The 7500-nt window shown below is 45.4% G+C and overlaps 2 non-coding genes across 2 annotated transcripts in view; both read right to left on the bottom strand.

Moving 5' to 3' along the window:
• The window catches only part of LOC126928048 (5.8S ribosomal RNA), a 155-nt gene extending 145 nt beyond the window's left edge, over positions 1-10 (bottom strand). The window contains exon 1 of the ribosomal RNA XR_007716212.1: positions 1-10. This exon is cut by the window's left edge and continues 145 nt beyond it. This is a non-coding gene — a ribosomal RNA (5.8S ribosomal RNA).
• A 2089-nt stretch (positions 11-2099) lies between these two features.
• On the bottom strand, positions 2100-4022 carry LOC126928043 (small subunit ribosomal RNA). The gene has a single exon (XR_007716210.1). It is a non-coding gene; the product is annotated as a small subunit ribosomal RNA (ribosomal RNA).
• Positions 4023-7500: the final 3478 nt, after the last annotated feature.

The raw sequence follows: 7500 nt of genomic DNA, 5'->3' as shown, positions 1-7500 counted from the left end.
GTTCAGGGTAATCTTTTCATATATTTTTTAAAACTCTTGTACTCCATGTACTCTTAATACTCGGTTCGAGCGAAGCCGAGATCCGACACGACCGACCAACGGGAATCGGACGCGCAGAAGTCGCCGGAAGATCGACGACACGAAAACGTTCGAAAATGAAATCCGACGAACGCGCGAAGATACGCGCGTCCGCCGGCCGGGCGAAAAGTACATTATGATATATAACAACCATCGAGATCGAAGCTCCGTTCGTCAGGAAACGACGGGGATATAACACCCGATTCTGAATCCTCTGTGCAGCACACGATCTCGCGAAGAAATACGCACGGTGGCTAGCCCATATATATATATATGTGTGTGTGTGTATATATAATACGATATGCATTCCTCTCGTCCAATTATTCAAGAAAAAGAGCGTGCGCCTCCATCGTTCGGGTGATGTAAAGATTCGATGGGACTCGCGCGACCCTCGGCCTCGAGCGGTCTTTCCTCCCAATATCCAGAAGCCGAGCTTTGAAAAAACTCTAGCGACGGCACGGGTGTCCGACTCACGACATCGAGGCTTCGAAGTCGGCGATCTCCTCCGAACGGATGGCGATCGCGACGACTCAAAGCGTGAAAAATCGACGAAAGAGAACACATCTCCGTTCAGGTGATTGTTTTTTTTAAAAAATAAAAAAATTCGATGGGACTCGCATCCATCTACCTCGCGCGGTCTTTCTTCCCAATATCCAGAAGCCGAGCTTTGAAAAAACTTCAGCGACGGCACGGGTGTCCGACTCACGACAACGAGGATAGACAGCCTGCGGTCCCCTCTGAACGGGTTATATGCGACGAACTAGACGAAACTTTAGTCGTTCAGGTGGTATAAAAAAAAAAAATTCGATGGGACGCACGCGCAGCCGTCGTCCTCGAGCGGTCTTTCTTCCCAATATCCAGAAGCCGAGCTTTGAAAAAACTCTAGCGACGGCACGGGTGTCCGACTCACGACATCGAGGGTAGACAGCCTGCGGTCCCCTCTGAACCAACTTCGGCTAGACTAGTTACGAATCGTTGCTACGCATCGTCATCATAGTCATCGTCATCATCATCATTATCATAGCGGGCCAACATCCACGCAATGCGTTTTCGTTCTAGGTTACCCGATCCACGAGTATGTTACAAGTGGTTTCGTTATTTCGAACAAAACGACATACGAAGAACACACGCCCTATGGGTAGGAAGCACGTTTCGAGAACGACCGAGAGCGGTGAAAGAGACGAAAGGTCGACGCGCATAAGGTATCCATGGATCTTCGAAGAGAACCTTCGAAGATATGTCGGTATCCTTTCTACATGCGCGACTCGCTACTCGTACTTTCGCTCTCGTCGACTCGTTTTAGTCGCTTCGTTCGATCCCAAAGAGGAGTCTTCGATGTCCCGTTGCTAGGAGGAGAGCAAACGCAACACAGACCACGAAACATAGAAGAGAATAGGCGAGCATGATCTCTCCGACACGAGGCACTTTAGAGATTTTGTTATTCGTTTGTACGGTCTCCACGACGCAAAAAAAAAAATACGAGATCGTGGCGGCGGGTCTTTCTGTATACGGCCTCACGCAAGCGCCTCGATCTCATTTCTCTTTACGGGTGGTTTCCATTCGTAATTTTTCGTTCGATATTCGTGTCAAAGTTTAATTTTCGAAAGCTCAAGTTCCCATTTATAGTTTTATTATAAAATCATAATATTCGCAGACGGCGGGTCTTTCTGTGTACGACCTCACGCAGGCGCCTCGAATTCGTTTATGTATGTATATATATATATATATATATATATATGTATCTCTTCATCCCGATGATCGAGAGAGAGTGCCACCTTCTCTTCATATAGTTTCGTAGCTGGAGGGTCGTCTCCTCCTTATGTCTTTTCATCATTTTGCCAACGGAGTAAGCCACGCTCCGGGCGAATTTAACTGTTCTTTGTTAAAGTATATAGCTTGTTGATACGTCGTATATACTTTGGTTCGTCGATATAGGAGGAGTACGGCTCCTTACCGACTTATACAGTTTCGTATTTTTCAAGTGTTCAAGTCAAATTCTTTAAGTTTTTGTGTTATATCGTTAATGATCCTTCCGCAGGTTCACCTACGGAAACCTTGTTACGACTTTTACTTCCTCTAAATGATCAAGTTTGGTCATCTTCCCGGTAACATCGGCAATGCTTATCACATTGGCCGCGCACCAGTCCGAAGACCTCACTAAATCATTCAATCGGTAGTAGCGACGGGCGGTGTGTACAAAGGGCAGGGACGTAATCAACGCGAGCTTATGACTCGCGCTTACTGGGAATTCCTCGTTCATGGGGAATAATTGCAAGCCCCAATCCCTAGCACGAAGGAGGTTCAGCGGGTTACCCGGGCCTTTCGGCCAGGGAAAACACGCTGATTCCTTCAGTGTAGCGCGCGTGCGGCCCAGAACATCTAAGGGCATCACAGACCTGTTATTGCTCAATCTCGTGCGGCTAGAAGCCGCCTGTTCCTCTAAGAAGATTTGTTTGTACGTTGGTAGTAAAAACCCACCGACCGAAGCCGGGGGCCTTCGAGATACCATAAGTTACGTCTATTTAGCAGGCTAGAGTCTCGTTCGTTATCGGAATTAACCAGACAAATCGCTCCACCAACTAAGAACGGCCATGCACCACCACCCACCGAATCAAGAAAGAGCTATCAATCTGTCAATCCTTCCGGTGTCCGGGCCTGGTGAGGTTTCCCGTGTTGAGTCAAATTAAGCCGCAGGCTCCACTCCTGGTGGTGCCCTTCCGTCAATTCCTTTAAGTTTCAGCTTTGCAACCATACTTCCCCCGGAACCCAAAAGCTTTGGTTTCCCGGAAGCTGCCCGCCGAGTCATCGGAGGAACTTCGGCGGATCGCTGGCTGGCATCGTTTATGGTTAGAACTAGGGCGGTATCTGATCGCCTTCGAACCTCTAACTTTCGTTCTTGATTAATGAAAACATTTTTGGCAAATGCTTTCGCTTCTGTCCGTCTTGCGACGATCCAAGAATTTCACCTCTAACGTCGCAATACGAATGCCCCCATCTGTCCCTATTAATCATTACCTCGGGGCTCCGAAAACCAACAAAATAGAACCGAGGTCCTATTCCATTATTCCATGCACACAGTATTCAGGCGAAGGTAGCCTGCTTTAAGCACTCTAATTTGTTCAAAGTAAACGTATCGGCCCACCTCGACACTCAGTGAAGAGCACCGCGATGGGATATTAGTTGGACCGCCCGCGAGGAGCTAAGCCCACCGATAGGACGTACCACATAATGCCAGTTAAACACCGCGAGCGGTGAACCGACACTGTGACACACAGATTCAACTACGAGCTTTTTAACCGCAACAACTTTAATATACGCTATTGGAGCTGGAATTACCGCGGCTGCTGGCACCAGACTTGCCCTCCAATTGGTCCTCGTTAAAGGATTTAAAGTGTACTCATTCCGATTACGGGGCCTCGGATGAGTCCCGTATCGTTATTTTTCGTCACTACCTCCCCGTGCCGGGAGTGGGTAATTTGCGCGCCTGCTGCCTTCCTTGGATGTGGTAGCTGTTTCTCAGGCTCCCTCTCCGGAATCGAACCCTGATTCCCCGTTACCCGTTACAACCATGGTAGGCGCAGAACCTACCATCGACAGTTGATAAGGCAGACATTTGAAAGATGCGTCGCCGGTGCTAGATGACCATGCGATCAGCACAAAGTTATTCAGAGTCACCAAAACAAACGATGGACGGACAGACGAGCCATCCGCCACCGATTGGTTTTGATCTAATAAAAGCATTCCTACCATCTCTGGTCGGAATCTGTTTGCATGTATTAGCTCTAGAATTACCACAGTTATCCAAGTAAATGTAGGTATGATCTAAGAAACCATAACTGATTTAATGAGCCATTCGCGGTTTCACCTTAATGCGGCATGTACTGAGACATGCATGGCTTAATCTTTGAGACAAGCATATGACTACTGGCAGGATCAACCAGGGATCTTATAATATATTCCCAAAAACCAGCATTTTCGTTTAAAAGTTCTCTCTGTGTCGTAGGTGGGACGTAAGCACCGTACGACGAGACTTTTCATTTTATATATATATGTAATATGACTTAGAGAGCAACGTTCCATGGTTCAGTAACAACGTCACTCAGCCACTTTAATTCTCCTCCTCTCTCACCATCATATATCGATACAAAGATTCATACTTCACAGAATTATTTCTGTTTGTAACTTTTCTCCTCCAACTTCTCTCGTAGAATATAACTTAGCGGTAAAGCACGTATACGCATGCTGGACATACCGTAAGAATATTCTTTTATAAGCTTCAACACCTCTGTAGAGACGCGTTACCAGAAGATAACGCACTCTACAGAACGCCAAAAGGACCATCGTGCAGCTACAAATAGCTTACAACCGATGGTCTCTGCAAGAATGGCTACTCCGTAAGTACAAGCACACACGCATCCAACTTTTGTCAAATACGTGCACACAGGTCACCAGCTTCCCGACTAAGGGGAAGCTTGCCACGTTAACGGTCATTACGTCCTAGACTTCGACCCGCGGCGCAGCAGTGTAGAGAAAAAACCAGTACGAGAACGGAGGAACAGTCGAGAAATAGCGTAAAATACACTAAGACTCGAGGAGCGGTGACTGAATTCTCAACCGAGGCCGTAGAATAGCCACGCGCCCAGCGCTGTTCCGACCGAACCGTCCGGCTCGACGCTTCTCTTATAGATACCAAGGGGCCGGCCGGAAGGCCGGCGCCGGTCGGGCTAGCGGCCGCGCGCTTATGGTGCAAAACCTCCGTAGCAACGTACCGTTCGGAAGGGACGCTGGAACTTAGTCGCTCGCACGTTCAATAACTACTATATAAAGGCGATATCCAACCATCGAAATATTTTACCACAAGCATTATTAACATATTATAAATGCATTTTTACCAAAAAATTAATTTTTTTTTTCACCGAAAAATTGCATCAGTAAACATACAGTTTTATCGACTATGGACGAAAAATAACTTTATAATCGATTAAAACACGTTAAAATAACACGAAATATGTAAAAAGATATATACCTTGTAACATTAATTAACAAAAAAATTGCAAAAATATCCCAGTCGTATCAGTCCGACGGAAGCTAATTTTTCAAAAAATTCGACAAAAATGTTTAATCCGATTGTATTTAATAGAGATATAACGATCCCTGTCAAAAAAATTATACCTTATAACGCTTTTTAACGAAATAACTCGAAATAACCATTTCGGACTTTTCGCACCGGCCGAACTTCTTCAAAGTCCCAACGTCCCGTCGCATAGTTCCGTTTCTAGAAAACGTTCCAGCGACCAAATAAACGCTTAATCCCGACGTAAAACGTCGAGATACGTCCATTTATGCAAATATATTCCTACCTTGTAACACTTTTAAGCGAGATAACTCGAAAAAACCTTTTCGGTCTTTTCGCACCGGCCGAACTTCTTCAAAGTCCCAACGTCCCGTCGCATAGTTCCGTTTCTAGAAAACGTTCCACCGACCAAATAAACGCTTAATCCCGACGTAAAACGTCGAGATACGTCCATTTATGCAAAAATATTCCTACCTTGTAACACTTTTAAGCGAGATAACTCGAAAAAACCTTTTCGGTCTTTTCGCACCGGCCGAACTTCTTCAAAGTCCCAACGTCCCGTCGCATAGTTCCGTTTCTAGAAAACGTTCCAGCGACCAAATAAACGCTTAATCCCGACGTAAAACGTCGAGATACGTCCATTTATGCAAATATATTCCTACCTTGTAACACTTTTAAGCGAGATAACTCGAAAAAACCTTTTCGGTCTTTTCGCACCGGCCGAACTTCTTCAAAGTCCCAACGTCCCGTCGCATAGTTCCGTTTCTAGAAAACGTTCCACCGACCAAATAAACGCTTAATCCCGACGTAAAACGTCGAGATACGTCCATTTATGCAAAAATATTCCTACCTTGTAACACTTTTAAGCGAGATAACTCGAAAAAACCTTTTCGGTCTTTTCGCACCGGCCGAACTTCTTCAAAGTCCCAACGTCCCGTCGCATAGTTCCGTTTCTAGAAAACGTTCCAGCGACCAAATAAACGCTTAATCCCGACGTAAAACGTCGAGATACGTCCATTTATGCAAATATATTCCTACCTTGTAACACTTTTAAGCGAGATAACTCGAAAAAACCTTTTCGGTCTTTTCGCACCGGCCGAACTTCTTCAAAGTCCCAACGTCCCGTCGCATAGTTCCGTTTCTAGAAAACGTTCCAGCGACCAAATAAACGCTTAATCCCGACGTAAAACGTCGAGATACGTCCATTTATGCAAAAATATTCCTACCTTGTAACACTTTTAAGCGAGATAACTCGAAAAAACCTTTTCGGTCCTTTCGCACCGGCCGAACTTCTTCAAAGTCCCAACGTCCCGTCGCATAGTTCCGTTTCTAGAAAACGTTCCAGCGACCAAATAAACGCTTAATCCCGACGTAAAACGTCGAGATACGTCCATTTATGCAAATATATTCCTACCTTGTAACACTTTTAAGCGAGATAACTCGAAAAAACCTTTTCGGTCTTTTCGCACCGGCCGAACTTCTTCAAAGTCCCAACGTCCCGTCGCATAGTTCCGTTTCTAGAAAACGTTCCAGCGACCAAATAAACGCTTAATCCCGACGTAAAACGTCGAGATACGTCCATTTATGCAAAAATATTCCTACCTTGTAACACTTTTAAGCGAGATAACTCGAAAAAACCTTTTCGGTCTTTTCGCACCGGCCGAACTTCTTCAAAGTCCCAACGTCCCGTCGCATAGTTCCGTTTCTAGAAAACGTTCCAGCGACCAAATAAACGCTTAATCCCGACGTAAAACGTCGAGATACGTCCATTTATGCAAATATATTCCTACCTTGTAACACTTTTAAGCGAGATAACTCGAAAAAACCTTTTCGGTCTTTTCGCACCGGCCGAACTTCTTCAAAGTCCCAACGTCCCGTCGCATAGTTCCGTTTCTAGAAAACGTTCCACCGACCAAATAAACGCTTAATCCCGACGTAAAACGTCGAGATACGTCCATTTATGCAAAAATATTCCTACCTTGTAACACTTTTAAGCGAGATAACTCGAAAAAACCTTTTCGGTCTTTTCGCACCGGCCGAACTTCTTCAAAGTCCCAACGTCCCGTCGCATAGTTCCGTTTCTAGAAAACGTTCCAGCGACCAAATAAACGCTTAATCCCGACGTAAACCGTCGAGATACGTCCATTTATGCAAATATATTCCTACCTTGTAACACTTTTAAGCGAGATAACTCGAAAAAACCTTTTCGGTCTTTTCGCACCGGCCGAACTTCTTCAAAGTCCCAACGTCCCGTCGCATAGTTCCGTTTCTAGAAAACGTTCCACCGACCAAATAAACGCTTAATCCCGACGTAAAACGTCGAGATACGTCCATTTATGCAAAAATAT

The sequence above is a fragment of the Bombus affinis genome, unplaced genomic scaffold (assembly GCF_024516045.1).
Source record: "Bombus affinis isolate iyBomAffi1 unplaced genomic scaffold, iyBomAffi1.2 ctg00000504.1, whole genome shotgun sequence".
NCBI lineage: Eukaryota > Metazoa > Arthropoda > Insecta > Hymenoptera > Apidae > Bombus > Bombus affinis.
This window is presented reverse-complemented; position numbering and strand designations above follow the sequence as displayed.